Raw genomic sequence first — 23,877 nt, 5'->3', positions numbered from 1 at the left:
GACATTACTTTGTGCCTTTTACAAGAAAATAATACTTTGAGGGCCAACTGTGTATCATTGTCATATAAAGTCTGTTTTGTTCTCTTTGTCTTTAACAAAATCATGACTGTCTATTATTTCCCATTCGAGAAACAGAAACCAGCTTGTTTCTTAACACTTCTGATCTCTTTTGGCCATTAAAGAAAAAAAAAGGGTGTTTTTGAGATTAGTGTGTGAAAGTTGGTGTATAAATAAGAGCAGGTTCTGTTACAGGTAAAACTGTGAAATAGGTCATTTGGCTTCCTCTTCCTCTGAATTCAGGGAAATTCACCAAAGTATCTTAGGCACTTAGCACACAGTACCAACACAAGTAGGTGTCACTATATATTTGTTAAGTAAATAGCATCTCTTTCACTAACCTGCTGGAGATTTCATGTATTGCCCTTCCCTGGAGTAGTCCAGTTTTGAAAGATTGTGGGAGGAAGTGGGTGAACTGTCAATGGTTGAACTTCAGAAGTCAGTGGGAAGATTTTAAAGTCTGGGATTTCCCCAAGAGCCCCTTCAAACCACATCACTGGGCACCTATTTACTTGTTTAGTCACTGGATCAGATGGAAGTTGCATTTGGTATACAGCCTTGGGATACAATATCCTGAATTATTTCTAGAGTCCCATGTAAAGTTGTTGATTCTAAACCAGTTCATTTCAATTAGTAAACCATTGCTTATACAGATGACCTTTGAACAACGTGTTTGAAAGGGCACCAGTCCACTTACATGCAAAAGTTGTTCACTAAATCTGTAACACAGTGCTACACCATCTGAAGTTGGTTGAAACCATAGATAATGATTATAAAGCTATATGCAGGATTTTTAACTAGTAGCGGGCCAGTGCCCCTAACAGCTTCCCTCTGGTTCAAGGATCAGCTGTACCTTGTATTAGGTAGGACTTGAACCCCAGACTTTCAAGCCTCAAAGCTCAGGTTCTTTTCCAGTGTCTTAGACATTCCACCGCAAGGCCAGCCACAGTGACTAGGTGGTGATGCCAAACTACGGCATCAGTAGCCTGGTCAGCCATATGCTGGACCTGACAGTCAGTGATGAAGCTAAAATATTCTTGTATTTAACCTATGGTTCCCACGCTCTGGAGGCACTGCTACTGTAAGACACACAACTTTGTCAGTGCACACTGCCTAATACTGTGTGTGAAGAGGGTTAAACATACACCTGTGCACTTAATTCTAAAGTAGCTTCGTACACCTCTTTACGTTTGTGTAATAAGCCTACAGTAACCTTTGCAAAACGTTTCTTTTTCCCGGGCCCCGGAGGAAGGGCAGAGTCCCTCGTAGGTAACCCTTTCTCCCTCTCCCAACCCCTTCCCGTATTTCTTCTACTCCCATTCTCCAGACCCAGAGAAGGGGCACAGTATGATTATGTTGAACGGAGGGAGAGGACGCTACGCATGGACTTGGTGCTTTTCAAACGGAGCAGGCTCTCCCTAGGGTGTGACGCTACCCGCCTCGCAAAGCCCTGGAACAGCGAGGACGCGGGACCAGCCACCCATCCCCACCACGAGGAGAAAGCCCCAGCCCCGACCCCACCCCGAGAGCTCGGCCCGCCTTCCTCTCTTCCTCATTGGCTCCGGCCTTCACGCGTTACGCCTGCGACGCTGGCGCTGCCTTACCGGCGAGGGGCGGGGCTCGGGACGCGTGAGGCGGGCAAGTGCGCAAGCGCAGGAGCGAGTCTGGGGCCGGACAGGGGGGAGGGAGGGGGTGGTGTACCCGGTTTCCTGGGTTACCTGAGGGGGCGGGGGGTGGGGAATTTGCGGCGGCGGTGGCGGCGGCGTCAGCGGCGTCGACTCGGGATTCTCCCGGTGAGGAGGAACGCGCGTCAGTGGCGGCCAGAGAGCAGGTAAAGGCGGCCGCCGGGCCCGGGCATGCCGGCCGCTGTTAGGGGTCCCGGACCCTATCGGTGGCCTGGAGGGAAGGCGGTTGGGGTGGCAGTCAGCCCCGGCTGGGGGTCGCGGTGGCAGGGCTGAGGGCGCGGGGGACTCGGCCTCGACGCGCTGGCCCGAGGCTTCTTTCCGGCTCTGGGGCTCCGGGACGTCTCCCCGCCGCGCCCGGGCAGCCTGTGACAGCACCTGAGCCGCGGGCGCGAGCTCTGCCCGGCTTCTCTGGACCTTTGCGGCGGCCAGCGGCCACTAACTTTATTTCCCGGCGCTTGGAGGGCGGAGGTCAGGCAGGCTGGCGGCGACTTGCTGCGATCTCGACTGCATTTGTTATCCTGTACCCCGGCAAAACTTGCACCCGCGCCGGGCCCACACCGGCAGGTTGACGGCTGGAGTTGACAGTTTCGGCGCCACCACCCTGCGGGTCGCGCTGTAAGATCTTGCCCCGCGGGTGTTCGCCCACCTGTCATCTCCTCTGCGCCTCAGCCCGCTGCTTTTTTTCCTGCCTGTAAAGCCCTTTGCCCGGGCGAGAGACTCTTCAGAGGATCCTCTGAGACATCTTTAGTCTGTCCCGGGCATCATTGGCGCCTTGTCTGAGGTGCGGGTTGGCCTCTGGTGGGATTATAACTGTATAATTTTCTGTATGGGAAATAACCCAGGGAGACCCCAGCACCACAGTGTGGAGGCCAGTTGTTTGCTTGCTGGCAGAGGGGGTAAGCATAGAGGCTTTAAAAAACGCTTCCTAGCTCTGGGTGTTACTGGGTTAAACAAAACAAAACAACCATACACACCCAGTGATAGCACTTGGTAGTTGATGAGGTTGTTTTAAGCAGGTACAACATTTTAAGAGAGTTGCATCTCGTGTTGAATACTTTGGTGTTGAATTCAGACCAGAATGTTTCCTTGAATATTGAATTCAGCTTGTACTTTCCTTGGGGTTTGTTTAGCAGATTGATGGCACAAACTGAATTGGTCTTTTCTTCCTGATGACCCTTGGCTATTCTGCTCTGTTACTTTAAACTTCCACACCCAGGAACCTTATGCTAATAAAGATGTTGACTTTGTGCTTTCATCTTATAAATGTAGTTAGTTAATACGGGGGATCTGTTTTAAAGAGCTTTGCAAGTAGCCAGCAACATTTTTTTTTTTTCTGACAGCTCTTTGTTGTCATCCACGTTGTTACTACAAAGATTGGAAAATTTGGAGAAGTGGGGGAGCATAGGGAGAAAATGAGTTACTATATAATTTAATTTACATTAAAGTGAATTTGTAAGCTATAAGATTATATGTGAATATAGTAAATATTTTTGAGTACCTACTGTGTACCAGTTTTCTAAACAGATAAATATCCTCTCCAGCAGGGAGTTTGCGTTAGTAGGGGATGGCAGATAATAAAATATGTTCTTTGTCAGATGGTGTTAAGTACTGTAGAGAAAAAGCATGGATGAGGTAGAGACTTGCAGTTTTATTTTGTTTTATCAAAGTATAGTTGATTTACAACATTGTGCTAATTTCTGCTGTACAGCAAAGTGATTCAGTTCTACACCCCCCCACACACACATTCTTCTTTAAAATACCTTTTCCATAGGATACTGAATATAGTTCTCTGTGCTATACATTAGTACCTTGTTGTTTATCTGATCCGTATACTAGCTTACATCTGCTAACCCCAACCTCGCACTCTGTCCCCTCGCCTTTGACAGCCACAGATCTGTTCTCTAAGAGACATGCAGCTTTAATTAGAGATAGCCAAGGAAAACTTCCTAGAGAAGATGACATTTGAGCCCTAGAAGACTACAGGGAAGTGAAAGGGCAATCCCTACACCTCTCTGAGGGAAGAGTGTTCAAGCAGAAAGAAAGGCACTAGCAGAATGCTTAGAGGCAGGAGTTTACTGGGCGCATTTGGGGACAGCAGAGGCTGATTTGGCTGTGGTGGAGTGAGCAAAGTAAAAGCAGTGGAAATGCAGAAGAGAGGTAAGTGGGAATGGGGAATCAGATTGTGCAAGGGCTTGTAGGCCTTTGAAGGACTTGGGCTTCCACTCTGAGGGAGAAGGGGGCTCATCCTTTTGAATAGAGAAGGCATATAATCAGACTTGGCCTTTTAAAAGGGTCACTGTGGTGGCTGGATGGAGAATAGATTTTATCTGGGGTGGGGTGAGGTGTTGGGCAGAAGCAGTGATGTCAATTCCAGGACCCTTCCCATAATCCAGGCCAGAGAGGTTGTACCTTAGACCATAGTGGAATTGGTGGAGTGGTTGATTTTTCAATAAATTGAGGGTAAGGTCAACAGGAAACTTAAAGGATACCAGAATTTCTGTCCTGAGCAAGTAGATAGATGGAGTAGACATATATTGAGGTGAGGTTCATGAGAGGAACAACTTGGTTGAGAGAAGGTTAGGACTTGGTTAGAAAACAATGAAATTAGACTCCAAGTGGAGATTAGTAGTAGTAGACCCAGTGACTTTGTATTGAAGACACTTCTATGTTATCTTGACTATAATAGGGACTTAATGTTTTCAACCATGAACTGCCAACTTTTTTTCATACTCATTTTCTTTCTAGACTTTTGGACCAACCTAATCATCTTTTTCATCACGTGTAGCTTTGTTTTTACTTGCATGCACTTAGAGCATCTATTTCAGTTGTAGAGAAAGCCATATAATCCAGAATTTCCAAATACATTTTTCATTTGTTGTTGTATCTAACTTATACCTTCATCTGATTAACTTTTTTCTGAATTGTGTTTGGATACCTGGCTTAAGTTCAAGAATTTTTTCAAGCTTCAGGAATCTTGTTATCAAATGTGGCTTCACTTGGCCATTTGTAAATTACAATGGAAATGACCTGTATTTTTAATACTTTACTAGTAGTCAGTAATATATAGAGATTCTTCTGTTTCATTAAAGATGACTTGACATAAATGGGTCATCACATATTCGGTGGAGATCGTCTTCATCAAATTATGCAGTATTTGGAGCAATAGAATTTTATCTGTACAACTTGTATGAAAAATATATTATGGTCTTAAAATTTAAGGTCTACCCCTTAACATTTTCAGAACGCCAGTAATACACTAATATTTTTTAAAAGGTTTTTAACCAAAACATATGAAAGTATATAAAAACACGTTAGATAAGTATGTTACATAAGTATATAAAAATTAGTTTAGTTCAGTCGCGTCCAACTCTTTCGACCCCATGGACTGTAGCACACCAGGCCTCCCTGTCCATCACCAACTCCTGGAGTTTACCCAAACTCGTCTCCATTGAGTTGGTGATGCCATCCAACCATCTAAATCTCTGTCGTCCCCTTCTCCCCCTGCCTTCAAGCTTTCCCAGCATCAGGGTCTTTTCCAGTGAGTCAGCTCTTTGCATCAGGTGGCCAAAGGATTGCAGTTTAAGCTTCAACATCAATTCCTTCCAATGAACACTCAGGACTGATCTCCTTTAGGATGGACTGGTTGGATCTCCTTGTGGTCCAAGGGACTCTCAAGAGTCTTCATCATCACAGTTCAAAAGCATCAATTCTTCGGCACTCAGCTTTCTTTGTAGTCCAACTCTCACATCCATACATAAATAGCTATAAACTGATCTTAGAGTTGATAAGGTGTCTGTATTCTCTTTGCTGTTGCTTCTCACTGGTGTTTATCCTGTGCCTCTTAATTCTCCTGGCTTTGTTTTACAGTAATTGAGACAATGGGAAATTTTGAATGCTATCCAAGCCTAACTTCTGGGAAGAAAAAAAAAAGAAAAACCTTATCTAATAATATGAAAGAGTAATGTTTAAAAGGTGTAATCATCTTAATTAGCCAAGAAAGAAATCAAACAGTTTTCCAAAAGGCTAGTCATTATTCCATTCAAATGTGATTCTTTGAGGTCGAAACTCAAGAGAGATCAGGAAGTTAGAGAACTTTTAGCCACTTTAGATAAGTGGAAGAAATAGATGAATAATAAGCTAGAGTAAGTACTACACATATTCTCTACAACTGCTGCCACTCGTCTATAAAAAGTAAAGAGAATAGAAGATTTTTGCCAGAAACCCGAAGAGTTGCACATTTTAAATAAAAAAAATGTGTAAGGAGGTGAAGCCTGAAAACTATACATTAAACATCTTGGCACTGACTGATTTCTATAAAAATTGTAGACCAGATTGCCAAACAGATGCTTTGTGATTTGTGATTAGAAAATAAAGTACTGATTACTAAGATACAGAATTGGTTTTTAAAGAATGCATCATATTATGCTAACCTCATGCTCATTTTGCCAAAGATATAGTAATATTAAATAATCTTTGTGAGTACCTCACATCTTACAGAGTGCATTCCCATTTAGCATCTCATTTAACCTTCACATCATCCCTGTTAAGTCCTGTCAGGGGAGGAGGGCCTCAACATCAGGGACCCTGGGGAGACACAAAAGGGACACATATGGGAGATCTGGAGCTTCCCTGGTGGCTCAGATGGGAAAGAAACTGCCTGCGGCGCAGGAAACCGAGGTTTGATCCCTGGGTCGGTAAGATTCCCTGGAGAAGGGAATAGCAGCCCTCTCCAGTATCCTTGCCTGAAGAATTCCGTGGACAGAGGAGCCTGGCGGGTGTACAGTCTGTGGAGTTACAAAGAGTCGGACATGACTGAGTGAGTAACACTTTCACTTTCATGGGAGATTTTAGCAAGGGCTTGGTTAGATACGAGGTAGGGGAAGAAGAGGGAGGAATCAGAGAGGGCTTTAAGGATTCTGGATTAGGTGAATGCTGCTGCTGCTGCTGCTGCTGCTGCTGCTGCTGCGGCTGCGGCTGCTGCTGCTGCTGCTGCTAAGTCACTTTAGTCATGTCCGACTCTGTGCAACCCCATAGACAGCAGCCCACCAGGCTCCGCCATTCCTGGGATTCTCCAGGCAAGAACACTGGAGTCGGTTGCCATTTCCTTCTCCAATGCATGAAAGTGAAAAGTGAAAGTGAAGTCACTCAGTTGAGTCCGACTTTTAGCGACCCCATGGACTGCAGCTTACCAGGCTCCTCCATCCATGGGATTTTCCAGGCAAGAGTACTGGAGTGGGGTGCCAATGGTGATGCTAGTAATCGATATTCTAAAAAGACAGAGAGGAGTAGATAGGGAGAGGTTAACAACATCAGTTAACATCAGTTTGGTGAAGTAGCTGTTTTGTTTCTTGTAACTGAATCTGGAATGAGTCACATATAATTTAAAATTTTAACATATGTAGGTCTGGAGTTCAGGAGAGAAGTCTGAACCAGGTAAAAAAAGTTTTCATTCATTCAGTAAATATATTCTTTCAAATAATTTTGGTAAAGCAGGGAGGACAGTGGGTGGAGATTTGAGCAGGGAGATGTGATTAGGGAAGGTTTGTTTTTCTTTAAACATGGAAGAAAAAGGATACTTTAGTGGACTGAAGGAAAGGGGCTATTGAAAAGGAGAGAAAATTGAAGTCACAAGAGAAAGAAGATAATAGACATAATCTCAGAGGCAGTGGAAGGATTGGGAAAAAGAGTACAGGTGCACAGGTGGAAGGGTTATCCTGAAGAAAAGTAGTGATGCAGATTCCTTTTGAAAAAAGAAAAGAATATAAGGAGTAGATACAGAGACAAATGAGTAGCTAGGATAGTTTCATTTGTTTCTGTGGAGCAAGGTTATCTGCTGAGATTGAGAAGGAAGAACATGGATTGGGGTATTTTTGTGGGGAAAGGAAAAGTTACCATTGTGATTGGAAAGTGGCCTTGACCAAGGACAAGTGACCTAATCGCTGATAGTGTTTAACGCCCCTGCAATCACAAATATAGAAAGAGGCTGTCCATGCTGAAGCAGTTTTCTCCAGCAGTTCCTGTAACAGAGCAGAAGGCAAATAGGCTCACCTGGATGGGGATTGGAAGGGAAGGTGTGATGGAGAACTTGGGTAGAGGGCGGTGTGAAGTCAAGGGTTTCCTGGTGGTGATGAGGTTGTTAACTGAAGGGCTGAACTTTTCAGCATCCTGCTTGATTAAGGAAGAAAGTGAAGCCATGACAGGGCTGGTAAATGTGGAGAATGAAGAGGATGGAGAATCCCAATGAGTAAGCTGTAGGATTAGTGGAAGTACAGGAGTATGAGAGATGGGAAAATGTGATGTGAAAGTCCTAAATTTAAGATTCATGTGCTGGAACAATTTCAGGTGAAATAAGAGCCCAAGTATGACCAATGATGGTGGGTAGCCAAGATTAGTAGCACTGATTACAATATAAGACTAATAAAAGCAACTGCTTATTGTGTGCTTTGTGCTGGTCACTATGCTGAATGCTTCTTATAGATCAATTATGAGCTTCTCATAATAAACCTGTGAGCATTATTATTATTTAATAATAAACTTATTTTTCACAACCATCCTGTGAAGCACATATTAGGAGCTCCATTTTACAAATGAAGAAACTGGGGCTCAGTAAGATTAAGAAATTTTCCCCAAGGCACACAGCTTGGAAGTACCTGAGTCTTTCTAGCCCCAGAACTCTTATGCCCAACTCCTAAATCAGGCTGGCCTTCTGCCAAGTAGGGGTCATTGAAGAAAAGGAAGTCAAAGTACTCTAAATCCTAGTGTGTTGGCATTAGTTTTTCTCATGGGTAGTGAAGCCCTGGAATAACAGATCTTGTGTGGAGAGGCAGACAGGAATTGTATGACAAAGTTCTCAATAAATGAATGACTCAAAGGTCAGTCAATGAGAACTATAACTATAGTTACAGCCTCAAAAGGGGATGGAGTGGGATGCTGCTGCTGCTAAGTCGTTGTGTCCGACTCTATGCGACCCTATAGACGGCAGCCCACCAGGCTCCCCCGTCCCTGAGATTCTCCAGGCAAGAACACTGGAGTGGGTTGCCATTTCCTTCTCCAGTGTGTGGAAGTGAAAAGTGAAAGTGAAGTCACTCAGTCGTGTCCCACTCTGTGCAACCCCATGGACTGCAGCCCACCAGGCTCCTCTGTCCATGGGATAGTTATAGCCTTAAAAGGGGATGGAGTGGGATAATAATGTCCAAATCACCTTTGGAAACCAGAATAGTACTGACTTGTCTTCCTGGCCTGGGGTCTGGGTGTGCGTAGTGATTTATTAAGAGAAGGAGATGAAGTGATCCTCTTGTGTGGAGGTAGAGGATATAGGGAAGTTTCTTAGCAACAGAACTAGGGATTCTAATGGTAGGGAGTAAAGAATTCAGAGTTGAGCCAGGAGGACTCATCTAGTTGTGCATTAAAAATCGGAAAGGATGGTGGCAGGTAGGCTGATTATATAATGTGTTGACTAAACAGATGTTATTTTGAAAATGAAAAGACATCAATAATTACTGTGGGACAACAAGCATAAAGGAGGACTGTCCTGGGCAAATCGAGGTATTTAGTCATATCAGTCATTGGTAACCTGATGACATACCGCCCTGGAAAGGGGTTGTAAATGTTGGGAAATGAATTGAGCCTTGAATTAGAGGCATGTGAATGGAGCTTACTAGCCTAAGATTATTCTCTAACGCACAGTACTGCCCTGAAATGTTCTGGGTATGTCTTGTTCTATAAGGGTCTGGAAATTTGAAGGAAGTTATGAATTCATCTCTAGAGGAAATTTTGGAAGCCATTATTATATAGATGGTACCTGAAACCTTGGATGGATGAGATTGTCAAAGAACACAAAGGGAGAGGAGAATGCAGAAGCTCACCAATGTGAAGGAGCTGGTGAAGAAGCATCCAGACAAGGAGACAGAAGGAGAGGTCAGAGGGGCAGGAGGAAAACCAAAAGAGGTTTAGCATCTTCCATGTCACGAGATGGAGCAGGACATGACAGCCCACTCCAGTATTCTTACCTGGAGAATCCCATAGACAGACTGTAGGCTGTACAGGCCACAGACTGAAGCCTGGCCAGCTACAGTCCATGGGGTCACAAAAAATCAGACATGACTGAAGCAACTTAGCACGAACACACACATGTCAAGAGATGAGAGAGATTTAAGAATGAGTGATTAATAATCTCATATGCCTCATGGATGGAGAAGGCGATGGCACCCCACTCCAGTACTCTTGCCTGGAAAATCCCATGGATGGAGGAGCCTGATAGGCTGCAGTCCATGGGGTCACGAAGAGTAGGACATGACCGAGCGACTTCCCTTTCACTTTTCACTTTCACGCACTGGAGAAGGAAATGGCAACCCATTCCAGTGTTCTTGCTTGGAGAGTCCCAGGGACGGGGGGAGCCTGGTGGGCTGCCGTCTATGGGGTCACACGGTCGGACACGACTGAAGTGACTTAGCAGCATGCCTCATGGAAAAGACCCTGATGCTGGGAAAGACTGAAGGCAGGAGGAAGGGGGGATGACAGAGGATGAGATGGCTGGATGGCATCACTGACTTGATGGACATGAGTCTGAGTAAACTCTGGGAGTTGGTGATGGACAAGGAGGCCTGGTGTGCTGCAGTCCATGAGGTTGCAAAGAGTCGGACACGACTGAGTGACTGAATTGACTGATTGACTGATGCCTCATATTCCTCAGAGAGGTCAAACGAGATAAGGATATCCGTTTGATTGAGTCTGGCAGTTAGAAGTTTATTGTTGGTCTTGACTTGAATAGTTTCAGTAGAGTGGTATGGGCAAAAGCCAAGCTGCCGTGCACAGAGTGTGTGTGTGTGGTGGGGGGCAGGGGGGAAGGTGAAAAGACTACTTCCAGTGCAGATTACCCTTGAGTAATCTTGAAAGAGGAAGGTGTCAACAGGCTTTTTTTCTTTCTTTCTTTTTAAACATAGGCAGAGAAAAAAACCAATGGAGATGAAGGGTTAAAAACTGAGAAGAAAATGGAAGTGCTAACAGTGCCTCCTAATAATGTCTATTCAGTAATTTTGTAGTAATCAGAAGAGTGAAAGTGAGAGGAAGAAATATTTTAGATCAAGGAAGACAAATTTCATAATAACCATAATTTGTCAGAAGCTGGAATGGGTGGAGAGTGTTTATAGAAAGGAGGAAATTCCTAATTTGGATGAAATATTGGAAAGTGACATCTAGGTTGTGGATTAACTCTAGGTTTCTGTTTTTTCCCCTCTACTTTTAATCCTGCATTTTTTTGGAATAATATAACCATGTTTCACCTCCAAGGTTGTTATTAGAATGGATTTGCTATTTTCTATGGATTTGTTCTTATAATTCTCACTTACTAGCTTTTTAAAAAGTTAACTGTGTTTGTACATTGGAAATATTTTCTGGTTAAGTATATTTGTTTTCTGTTGTGGTTACATTTGATTCTTGGCTGGATTCACTGGTTTTGATAATTTCTATTTAACAAAATGAATTCACATCTATATATGTGTTTTCTGTTATGAATGTGTAAAGAGCAATAATAATATATTAATTTTTTTCTTCCCTCTTTAAATTTGTTCTGATCAAAATGTAATTTGCTGCAGTGGAATTCTTATTAATGTTGTAGTTCACTTGTGTTGGTTCCTTAGGTTGAAGAGTAATAGTCATGAAGTGAAGTCGCTCAGTCATGTCTGACTCTTTGGGACCCCATGGACTGTAGCCTACCAGGCTCCTCCACCCATGGGATTTTCCAGGCAAGAGTACTGGAGTGGGGTGCCATTTCTTTCTCCAGAAGCTCTTCCCAACCCAGGGATTGAACCCGGGTCTCCCGCATTGTAGGCAGATGCTTTACCGTCTGAGCTACCAGGGAAGCCCTAATTGCATGGATATTTTTTCAACAACATAATTATTATACAGAGTTTAGATGAGTGTAAAATTAAAACAATGGTGAGAATGGGTTCCTTATTTATTATAACTATGTGCTTTATTTGAAAGGCAAGCGGAACATTAATCAGTTCATAAAATACATTCATTGTTACGTCTTCTGAATATTCATTTGTTGAAGTGCAGAAATCAGTGTATCCTGGCCAATGGGAAAAGGAAATTTTGCTGGTGTGACTTGTAGGGCAGCTGTTTATGTTTGTCAGCTCACTCTTACACTGCTTTTTGATATTTACTTATCTGAACCTTTAATACACTATGACTTTTATTTTAGTCTATTAAAGATTAAAATCCTTTGCTATTTTCTGAATTTCCTCTTAATGATGCTTCCAAAGACAGTAAGGCTGATAACTGTTCTTGCTTTTCTCTGTTAGCATTATTTAAAAAATTTGGAGACTGTTTCTAAAATCATACATTCCATATTACTGAAATGTATTTATTTTCTCTACATCTTTTTTTTTTTAATAGCATCTTTGGTTTTGACAAAACCTAATGATGCGCAATTTAAGGAAACATTTAGAATGTATAATTTTAATCTTAAATTAATCTTGATGCTTACTGTTACTATATGACTATTCAGTTCAGTTCAGTCGCTCAGTTGTGTCCGACTCTTTGCGACCCTATGAATCGCAGCATGCCAGGCCTCCCTGGTCTATCACCAACTCCCGGAGTTCACTCAGACTCATGTCCATTGAGTCAGTGATGCCATCCAGCCATCTCATCCTCTGTTGCCCCCTTCTCCTCCTGCCCCCAATCCCTCCCAGCATCAGAGTCTTTTCCAATGAGTCAGCTCTTCGTATGAGGTAGCCAAAGTATTGGAGTTTCAGCTTTAGCATCATTCCTTACAAAGAAATCCCAGGACTGATCTCCTTCAGAATGGACTGGTTGTATCTCCTTGCTGTCCAAGGGACCCTCAAGAGTCTTCTCCAACACCACAGTTCAAAAGCATTACAATATTACTGTTTTCTGACTGTTGAACTGTTACGAAAGTCCATAGCCTAAAAAATATTAGAAATCATCTGCTTTTGTCTGTTTGAATATGTATAAGAAGAATGGGGATCAGAAAAGCACTTTGCCTGAGATCCTAAAGAATTTGACGCAAAACAGAAAACTGAAAGTGTTTTGACTTTTAGTCTAGTATTCTTTCTCCTATACCACCAAATTCTTGAATATTTTAATACACTTTAAAAATGTTATCCCAGAGCCAAAAGATGCCTTATACGACATGGAAAACAATGGTGTTTGGTTTCTAGTATGTAGGTCACTTGTAACTTTAACCCTTTTTCTTTGTACATGTCTACATGCAGATCACAGTGATAGAAACTAGATTGTAATGATACCAGTGTGGTTGAAAAACAATATAAAGTGTAGGTTGAATCTGAAATGCATTCTCTCAGAAACCGTTTAATATATATTTCTGTTTTACTTCTGTTCTCTATCACTCCCGGTCCCTGTGCCCTTCTCTCCTGCTGTCTGTCCATCCTCGTGGATGGCTAGAGAACAGCAGGTGAAGCAGCCAGACCTCCGTTGGTCTTACTGTTGTTTTTCTTGATGTGAAATGTTGTGTAACAGTAAACACATTAGTCTATAATTGCCTCAGCTGAATTTTTTTCTTTAGAGGGGAAGCTAATTTTCATTGTGTCTGTAAGAATTACAGAGGCATGAGGAAACTAGTGCAGCTACATCTGCAAGAAGTCTTTCAAGCTTGTCAGTATCTGTGTTCAGTGTTTCTGAAACTTATTTTGCAGGCCTCTACCTTATACAAGATACATGTTAAAAACTGTCCATCATTGTGCTGTGACTCTATAAATGATTTTTTACTGTTTTTGTTTCACGTTTAGCATAAGGCTCCAGGATTTTTTGTGTGTGTGTTTCTTTAGGAGGTGTGGAAAACCACCATGTCTACTGTTGATTGTAAAGAGCTTTGAAATTGTAAACTCTGAATCATACTCTTTAACATAGGAAGAATAAACATCTATACTTTTATTGCTGAAGTTTTTTGTTTCTAATCTAAAAAATTTTAGTAAAGGTTTTTAGGTGTTTCTGTAGCACTTTCCTTAATACATTAAGTTCTTGTCGTGGAATGGAGAAAGGCTTTTGTAAAGCACTGTTTCTCAGTGCTTTAGGTGTGGGAATATTTCATAAAAGAATTTGAGTAACAAAATGTTTACTGTCAAAGTTAGTATTAAATGAATTGGTTTCTATTTATTGAGCTCTTACTATTTGACTTATTTTAAAACAATTAAGACCTGATTTCCCTTCTTAAAGTATAATCTAGCTTTGAAAGAAACAGTGTAATCCTGTAATACAATGTAGTGAGTCCTAAGATACAGGCATTTAGAAAAGTAATGGTAATTAACGGGAATTTTGTAGCAACAGCAACATAATTTTAAAAAAACCAAACAGTGAAATAATGTTGAGAACCTTTTAGGGGGAATTACGGCATAGTACATTGTGTTTTGAGATGTGTTGAGAGATTAAAAAAAAAGATAGTGGAGGAAATTCTATAGCATGATAATAAGGAATTGGGGTCTTATTCCCTAGGAATTGAAGTGCCATTTATGATTTTAAGGAATGTGGCTGACATTTTTAGCAGCTGTAGAATTTGAACTGAATGGAAATACACCAGGAAAAGTGACCAATTAAGAGGTTGTTGGTATTGCAAGTGAGAGAGATGAGGACCGGAGAATGCTTCATCATAAGATGAGAGGGGAAGGACCAGATTCAAGGTGATGATCATAACAGCTGACAATTATTGATCTTTCTACAGTCTGCCAGGCAGAGTGCTATCTCATTTAGTTTTAACATTCACAACAACTCGAGGTGCTCCTAGGAACTCGGTTTCATAGATAAGAAGCTGAGACTTAGAGGAAATCAAGTCTAAGGTCACAGAGGTAGCAAGTAGGAGATGCAGAGGCGAACCAGCCAGCTGTCAGGAGGAATTGACTAGGCCCCAGATGAAGTGCCATTCTTTTTTTTTTTTCTCATGAGTGGCTGGGTAGAGGCCATTAACTGAAATAGGAATGAGGAAGGAAGAGCTGACTTGTTGGAGGGAGGAGTCAATGTTTGTTTTGAAGAAGAGAAATTTGATAGAATACAGAGAGACTGCCTGGTTCTGAATCCTGCTTCTGATACTTGTAGCTCTGTGACCTTGAGCAGTTACCTAACCTCACTGTGCTTCAGTTTCCAACATGTGACAAATAAGAGTATATGAGGATTAAACCAATCACTCCAATAGAGTGCTTACGGAAGTGCCCAATGTATAGTAATTAATCATGGTAGGTATTAGATGTATCACCATCATTATCATTCTGTAAAAATCTAGAGATCTGTTATGAAGATGGATGAGCTATTCACTATAAAACTTATAGCACAATTATTCCTAGTAGAAATGTACAGTCCGAAGAGATGATTTACTTGATGGTCCTTCATCGTTCCTTTTGGTGCAGCCACAGTGTCTCAAAATTTCCATTCTTTTATGGTGCTCAGGATCAAATACAGATAATCTTTTGAGTTATCTGTTTGTCCAATTTGTTTTAGAGAAAACGAACTGCTTGTTGAAGGGCTTTAGTGTGATACACTTGGGTGTGACTTTCTTGGAATTTCCTTTACAATTCTGCCTTGCTACACTGTGCCTGGGTTTCTTCATTTCCTGGCCACTTTTTTGTACAAGGAGCCAGGATGACCTCTCCTTTCTGAGCCAATCAAATTTTCCTCCACATTTACTAGTTAAGGATTATTATATAGTCCTATATATTTAATATGGAACACTAGGTCAGAGCCAGTCAACTTTTATCCCTCTTATGTTGCAATCCCCATTAGAGTGGAAGGTGTTACTTTTTGTTAAAATATAAATACTTCTTTCCAGGAGGAGCAGAATTTTCTTTTTTTCAGTTCACTTCTTGATGTGAATGAGACATGAGGAAGCGTGGAAAATGATAACGGACCTGTAGAAGACCTTGAGAAGTTTAGGATGGCAGGATAGATTGCCTAGAGGACAGATAGGCGTGATTACTGCCTAATTATAGTTACGCTTAGTGCCAGACCCAATCGCTAGAATGCTCTGACAGGTAATATTCTAAAAGATATAGTTTGGCTGTGAAAGTGTTAATCACTAAGTCGTGTCTGATTCTTTATGACCCCATGGGCTATAGCCTGCCAGGCTATTTAGTCCATGAAATTCTCCAGGCAAGAATACTGGAGTGGGTAGCCTTTCCCTTCTCCAGGGGATCTTCCCAACCCAGGGATTAAACCTAGGTCTCCTGCATTGCAGGCATTCTTTTTTGGTTTGGCTATGCAAAGTTTCTCAAAAATTTCATGCCATATTAGGAGGAATATTGGATAGGAATCTGAAGATGTAAAGCCCTGTGACTTTTGGGAAATCTCTTAACCTCCGTCTGCCTTAGAGTTCTTATCTATTAATGTAAAATTTTGAGGGAGATGCTGCTGCTGCTGCTATGTCGCTTTAGTCGTGTCCAACTCTCAGTGACCCCACGGACTGCAGCCCATCAGGCTCCTCCGTCCATGGGATTTTCCAGGCAAGAGTACTGGAGTGGGCTCTGTTAAGATAGTTATTCAGACTGTAAACGATTTGCTTTGCAGACAATGTTATATGAGGTATTTGTATCTATAAGGCTCTTCTCCAGGTTGTTTAAACTGCAGTGCCCCTGAAAGTGGCATTGTGAGAACCCTGGGAAGAAGGTTTGGGGAAGTGCTGGTGTTAACGTTGTCAAGCTTAACTGGCCCTAGGGTTTGCCTCACATGTGCTGCCCTACTTTTGGACCCCTTTCCTTGATCATCAGAGCCACCCCAAATGACGTGGATGTGTGGGAACACCTTCTCCCCTTGTTTGACAGGGTACTAGGTGGGGGCCGTGACAAGTGTGTTAGCCATCCAAATTGGAACTGTCAGTTCAGTTCCCCAGGGGGACTGGGGTAGTTACTCAGACTCCTTAGGGTCCAGAGTTCAAAGCCTTAATGACATTTTTTTTTTCCATGAATACCACATTAGTATTCAAGGAGCTGGAGACCAGTCTAAACTTCATAAGAATGTGTGACATCCTGACTGTGAACCAAATATTCTTTCATGCAGAATTCAGAAAATCAAGTTCAATATTTGTCAAGAAGCGCCTGAGCTCTAAACAATAGCTATAATCTGAAACAACTGTCATAATTTCTTTGAAGTTAATCATTAAATGGAAGTTGAACATCATTCTCAAGTATGGTGAATTATCAGTAATTATGGGATTGTGATTTATCTTGCAAAAAAGGTTTATATTATCACTAAGGTAGTTTTTATGGATCTCCGATTCAGCTATTTAATTTAGAACTTTGTTGAAGTGTCACACCCTTTAATTCTCATTTTAAATTCCAAGGATTTTATAAAAATAAGCCCATGAAATATGTTTTACTTTTTCATATTCAGTGACTATCAAATTTTACTTCGATTTTCTCAAGAGAATATTTATTTTCCACTATAACATAGGTTGTAAAGATGCTTATATTAATAAATATATGTAATAAATGGATAAGCAACAAGGATATATTGTACGACACAGGAAAATATAGCCATTAGTTTGTAGTAACTTTAAATGGAAGATAACCTATAAAAATATTAAATCACTATGCTGTACATCTGAAACTAATGTAATATTATTGTAAATCAACTATACTTCAGTTAGAATAAAAGCAAGTAGGCTACTTGTAAGAAGAAAATAATTTGGTATGTAAATAATATCATCGTAAACTTTCTGTCTTAAGTCTGTAGTTGGGAATCATTCTGATAGCTATTATTTAGTATATCCAGTATGACCAAACATTTACAAGGTAAAGCCTAGATTAGCAGATATTTGCTTCTTAGATTTGTATAATTTAACTCAACCAATATGTCTTATCTAGCTGATTCTTTAAAGAGAATTCTATTATCTGAACGAGATAATTTCCTAGTATCTTCTCCCTTCCCCCATCCAAATCTCTTGTATGTTTGGCTCTGTGCTATGGTTACAAAAGTGTGTAGGGAGAGATTTTTGAATCTTGTTTGCAGGCGTACAGATTGCAGACTGGTGAACTTTTAGTAAAGATTCTGGGCAACGTTTAGAGACAGTTAGTGTTAAGGAAACTTCCTTGCCCACTGTCTGATTTTTAATTGACCTGACAGAAGAAACGCTGTGTCTTCTAAATGTCGTTATTTTAGTTCCAGTTAATTAGCTCCAAAAATAAAACTCCCAAGACAATCGTCATGGGACCTTGAAATGCTGGCTTTAGTTATTGTCACCTATAGAATGTGGGGTTAGAGAGTATGAAGTGGAAAGTTTCTGCCATTGTGTAAGTGCACAAAGTGATAAAAAATAGTGTTATCATTTTTTCCTCAAGTTTCTCTGATGTTTAGTGATATGTTGCAAAGAATATGTGAGATCTTTGGGAAAGTCATAAATCAGTTTATAATCAATATATACTAAACTCTGTGACGAAATGGGATTTAGCATAGTTAAGAGTTCATGTGAACAACCCTTATTTTCGTGAAAGCTGCTTCAAATTGCAACAGATTCTGAGTCGGTAAGAATTCACTGAGTGCTAATTATTTTGTGTATTATTTGTGTAAGTCTCACAATAATCCTGTGATCTTTAGCAGTCTTCTATTTTTTGGTACCTCATACATATCTGAACAATATTCTTTGTGATGATAATTTCTCTAATACTATTGTAATTAGCAGATTTAGGTAAGTATGTACCTAATACTGGGTTAGCCAAAAAGTTCATTTGCGTTTTTCCATAACATCATGCAGAAAAGCCAAATGAACTTTTTGGCCAGTCCAATATTATTTTAAAAGACAATTTACCAGAAATTTTGGTGTTCAATGAAAAATTAAGAATTGAGTCCTTCAGTGGTGTTAGGTGGGGAAAAGTATGCTTTTTAATCAGGCCATAAGAATAAAGTTCATTATTATAACATTTTTTCTTATTTGTTTTCCTTTTTCTTCTTGTTTACTGTAGAAGTCACAAGACAAGGAAAAGGCAAAAAATGCAGATACCTTCTGCTTTTATTTTCAGTGTTTCCTTGGAAACTCCATCATCATAAAGTGAAAGTGAAGTCGCTCAGTCGTGTCCAACTCTTTGCGACCCCATGGACTGTAGCCCACCAGGCTCCTCTGTCCATGGGATTCTCCAGACGAGGATATTGGAGTGGTTTGCTGTTTCCTTCCCCAGGGGGTCTTCCCGACCCTGGGATCGAACCCTGGTCTCCTGCAGTGCAGGCAGCCGCTTTAACCTCTGAGCCACCATTTCCTGCAAACTGGTCTGAGGAAAGGGTGTAGTGATCTTTTCTTCCTCTAGATGGCACTCTCTGTTGGAACATGTTAAGCTACTGTCAAGCATTTAAAATCAGTTCAGTCACTCAGTCGCTTCCGACTCTTTGTGACCCCATGAACTGCAGCCCGCCAGTTCCCCCTGTCTATCACCAATCCCGGAGTTTACTCAAACTCATGTCCATTGAGTCGGTGATGCCATCCAACCATCTCATCCTCTGTCGTCCCCTTGTCCTCCCGCCCTCAATCTTTCGCAGCATCAGAGTCTTTTCCAATGAGTCAGCTTTTTGCAACGTGTGGCCAAAATATTGGAGTTTCAGCTTCAACATTGGTCCTTCCAATGACTGTTCAGAACCGATTTCCATTAGGATGGACTGATTGGATCTCCTTGCAGTACAAGGGACTCTCAAGAGTCTTCTCCAACACCACAGTTCAAAAGCATTTTTGCTTTTCAAAAGTATCAATTTTTTGGTGCTCAGCTTTCTTTAGAGTCCAACTCTTACATCTATACATGACTACTGGAAAAACCATAGCCTTGACTAGACAGACCTTTGTTGGCAAAGTAATGTCTCTGCTTTTTAATATGCTCTCTAGATTGGTCATAGCGCTTTTCTTCCAAGGAGTAAGCATCTTTTAATTTCATGGCTGCAGTCACCATCTGCAGTGATTTTGGAGCCCAGAAAAATTAAGTCTGACACTGTTTCCACTGTTTCCCCATCTATTTGCCATGACGTGATGGGACCAGATGCCATGATCTTCATTTTCTGCATGTTGAGCTTTAAGCCAACTTTTTCACTCTCCTCTTTCACTTTCATCAAGAGGCTTTTTAGTTCCTCTTCACTTTCTGCCATAAGGGTGGTGTCATCTGCATATCTGAGGTTATTGATATTTCTCCCAGCAATCTTGATTGCAGCTTGTGCTTCATCCAGCCCAGCGTTTCTCATGATGTCCTCTGCATAGAAGTTCAATAAGCAGGGTGACAATATACAGCCTTGACATCCTCCTTTTCCTATTTGGAACCAGTCTGTTGTTCCATGTCCAGTTCTAACTGTTGCTTCCTGACCTGCATACAGGTTTCTCAATGCAGGTCAGGTGGTCTGGTATTCCCACCTCTTTCAGAATTTTCCACAGTTTCTTGTGATCCACACAGTCAAAGGCTTTGGCATAGCCAATAAAGCAGAAGAAGCTGTTTTTCTGGAACTCTCTTGCTTTTTCCATGATCCAGCAGATGTTGGCAATTTGATCTCTGGTTCCTCTGCCTTTTCTAAAACATCTTTTCTAAAACAACCCTGGCTTGGAGAATTTTGAGCATTACTTTACTAGTGTGTGAGATGAGTGCCATTGTGCAGTAGTTTGAGGATTCTTTGGCATTGCCTTTCTTTGGGACTGGAATGAAAACTGACCTTTTCCAGTGCTGTGGCCACTGCTGAGTTTTCCAAATTTGCTGGCATATTGAGTGCAGCACTTTCACAGCATCATCTTTTAGGATTTGAAATAGCTCAACTATAATTCCATCACCTCCACTAGCTTTGTTTGTCCCAGGATGTCTGGCTCTGGGTGAGTGATCAGACCATCATGGTTATCTGGGTTCATGAAGATCTTTTTTGTATAGTTCTGTGTATTCTTGCCACCTCTTCTTAATATCTTCTGCTTCTGTTTGGTCCATACCATTTCTGTCCTTTTGCCGAGAGAATGCACTGGTCATAGCAAACACCCTCTTCCAGCAACATAAGAGAAGACTCTACACATGGAGATCACCAAATGGTCAACACTGAAATCAGATTGATTATATTCTTTGCAGCCAAAGATGGAGAAGCTCTATACAGTCAGCAAAAACAAGAGCGGGAGCTGACTGTGGCTCAGATCATGAACTCCTTATTGCCAAATTCAGACTTAAATTGAAGACAGTGGGGGAAACCACTAGACCATTCAGGTATGACCTAAATAAAATTCCTTATGATTATACAGTGGAAGTGAGAAATAGATTTAAGGGACTAGATCTGATAGACAGAGTGCCTGATGAACTCTGAATGGAGGTTCATGACATTGTACAGGAGACAGGAATCAAGACCACCCCCAAGAAAAAGAAATGCAAAAAAGCAAAACTGCTGTCTGAGGAGACCTTACAAATAGCTGTGAAAAGAGGGGAAGCAAAAAGCAAAGGAGAAAAGGAAAGATATACCCATATGAATGCAGAGTTCCAAAGAATAGCAAGGAGAGATAAGAAAGCCTTCCTCAGTGATCAATGCAAAGAAATAGAGGAAAACAATAGAATGGGAAAGACCAGAAATCTCTTCAAGAAAATTAGAGATACCAAGGGAACATTTCATGCAAAGATGGGCTCAATAAAGGACAGAAATGGTATGGACCTAACACAAGCATTTAAAATTGAACTGCATAAAACATTTACCAAAAATGTTTCCTGATGTCATATAATCTCTGAAGATCCACATAGCAACTCTGTGGGATGGACATTTTATGGGGAGGAAGTCAAACTTCACACATAGAGCTCTGTGTGACTGGACAGTAATTGCTTGATTCCAAATCTCCCGCCTTTGTTTTCACCATTGTTATAATACTAATAATTTGACTGTTCAGAACAGATTCAGAAACTAGCAAAAACAGAGTGAATAATCAGACTAGTACATATTTATTGGTCGAATTAATGAATTAGTGAAAAAGTGCAGTGTTGCACAATAGACTCTGACCTCCTTCTCACCAGGACCACTCGCTATTTGATAGTTCTTGAGGAGGAAACTTAGTGACCGCTGGAGTGCTTCTTGCCATAGTGTTGAGATTTTATCTTCTGTGGTAAATGTAGTATCATTAGTAGCACTGATTAAAGCATAGAATTGATAATATATTTTTTAAATGCCTAAAAGTTAAGAATATGTAGTAATGACTGGGGTAGGGGCCTGAAGTAGCCCTATTTCACGGAGGTAAATGTTTGAAAATACATTGTACTGAGGATGATAGCATAATTCTGTGGTCTTTTGGATAATAGGTTGTGGCAGAACCAGAACCAGATCAGAGCTAAAATATCAAAGTCAGCTTTCCTAAGATGTCTGTGGGAGGTCTCACTCAGTAAAAGCAAAGCTTATTTTATTGACCACTGCATTTCCAGAAGGTAAAGGAAATAAATTGGGGAGCTGATACTCTGAGCCTAATTTTGACCCTCTGTGAGGGCTTAGTGAACATAATGGGAAGAGCTAACAATGATCTGTTGTCCAGAAAACTAACTTCATGATTACTCAACTACTACAGTGACCTTTCACTTCCCCTCCAACACTGACATGCAGAGTCACACTCTGGATGTTGTCATCATCTGAAACTGTTTGATTCAGAAAGCTACAAATTCCCATATCTTCCTTGCTACATTCTCTGTTCTCTCTCATAGAGATTGAGTATCTGAATTTTCTCTTTGTGTGTCAACATGTGCCTGGCCTTTTTCTTTTCTCTACCCAGCCTGTATCCCATTTTTGACCATATGAATTATTCCTTCACCTGTACCCCTGATTCCTTCCTCTTATGCTTCTGCTGCCTCCACTCACCAGACCCTCATTTCAAGATCAGTGATACAATCTGTATTCTCTATTATGAGATCCAAGCAGCTGAATCCTGGAAAATCTGAAACATTTGCGAAAATTGACCACATCAGAAATTCACAGTTTTCAGCCAGCACCTCAGGAAATCCTTTTATTTATCCTTGATCACTATTCTCTCCATCCTTGTTTTCCTGCTTCTTGTTTTGCTTTTTTGATACCAAACTTACTGTAATTCTGGGGACTTGACTTGAGCCTCTCTTCCTGTCTGGAATGCCTTTCTTCTCTTCTTTTCTCCCTCTACCTGTTCAACTTTTTTCAAAATTATCTCGTTCATGAGGCTTCCCTGACCACTCAGATTGGGTTCAGTACTTCTTATCAGTACACAGTGCCCTGTGTATTGGTTTGCCTTTGCCACATAATGTGATCTTCCTGGGGGTGGGCAGAGACTGGGACTGCTTTCCCACTTTGTACTTTTAGTACCTGGCACAAAGCGAGTGTTTAGTGATAGGTAAGTGAATAAATAATAAACAGAAAGAAGACTTGAAGCAAAGCTGGAATATAGAGAATTGGAGATACAGAGTTCCTAAATCGCAAAGAAAAGATAGGTAAGGTGCCATATGTCGTTTCTAGAAGGGAAAGTGGTTGTAAGATGTCCATAGACAGAGTCTTTATTGAACAGTTGAAAATAATATGTGAAGAAAAAGTAGAGGCAAAGTGGCCAAATGAACTCAGAGTTTGAAATAACATGTGCAGGACAAGGAAAGAAGGATATGAAACAAATAACAAAACAATGGTTTATATATAAAAGAGGAACACAACCCTCTGACAATAATGAGCCTAAGATTTTTAAAACGTCGAAACTGACCTTTACATTTTTTATATAGAAAATGAAAATAACAAGCAAATAATGGATTCTTCTTTTATTTATTTATTTTTGCAGTGCCATTCTCCCAAATCATCCCACCCTCTCCCTCTCCCACAGAATCCAAAAGACTGGTCTATACATCTGTGTCTCTTTTGCTGTCGCATACAGGGTTATCATTACCATCTTTCTAAATTCCATATATATGCGTTAGTATACTGTGTTGGTGTTTTTCTTTCTGGCTTACTTCACTCTGTATAATCGGCTCCAGTTTCATCCACCTCCTTAGAACTGATTCAAATGTATTCTTTTTAATGGCTGAGTAATACTCCATTGTGTATATGTACCACAGCTTTCTTATCCACTCATCTGCTGATGGACATCTAGGTTGCTTCCATGTCCTGGCTATTATAAACAGTGCTGCGATGAACACTGGGGTACACGTGTCTCTTTCAGTTCTGATTTCCTCAGTGTATATGCCCAGCAGTGGGATTG

General features: G+C 41.1%; 1 protein-coding gene across 2 annotated transcripts in view; it reads left to right on the top strand.

Annotated features, from left to right (window-relative positions):
- Positions 1 to 1,717: 1,717 nt before the first annotated feature.
- Positions 1,718 to 23,877, top strand: part of LYST (lysosomal trafficking regulator) — a 164,252-nt gene continuing 142,092 nt past the window's right edge. The window contains exon 1 of one of the 2 annotated variants that reach the window (XM_069571595.1): positions 1,718 to 1,888. The gene's annotated coding sequence lies outside the window, so the exon portion shown is untranslated. The remainder of the gene's footprint in view (positions 1,889 to 23,877) is intronic. The other variant, XM_069571594.1, reaches the window with a different exon arrangement.

This window comes from Ovis canadensis, chromosome 25 (genome assembly GCF_042477335.2).
Source record: "Ovis canadensis isolate MfBH-ARS-UI-01 breed Bighorn chromosome 25, ARS-UI_OviCan_v2, whole genome shotgun sequence".
Taxonomy (NCBI): Eukaryota; Metazoa; Chordata; class Mammalia; order Artiodactyla; family Bovidae; genus Ovis; species Ovis canadensis.
The sequence above is the reverse complement of the archived record's forward strand: the minus strand, read 5'-3'. Positions and strand labels throughout refer to the sequence as shown.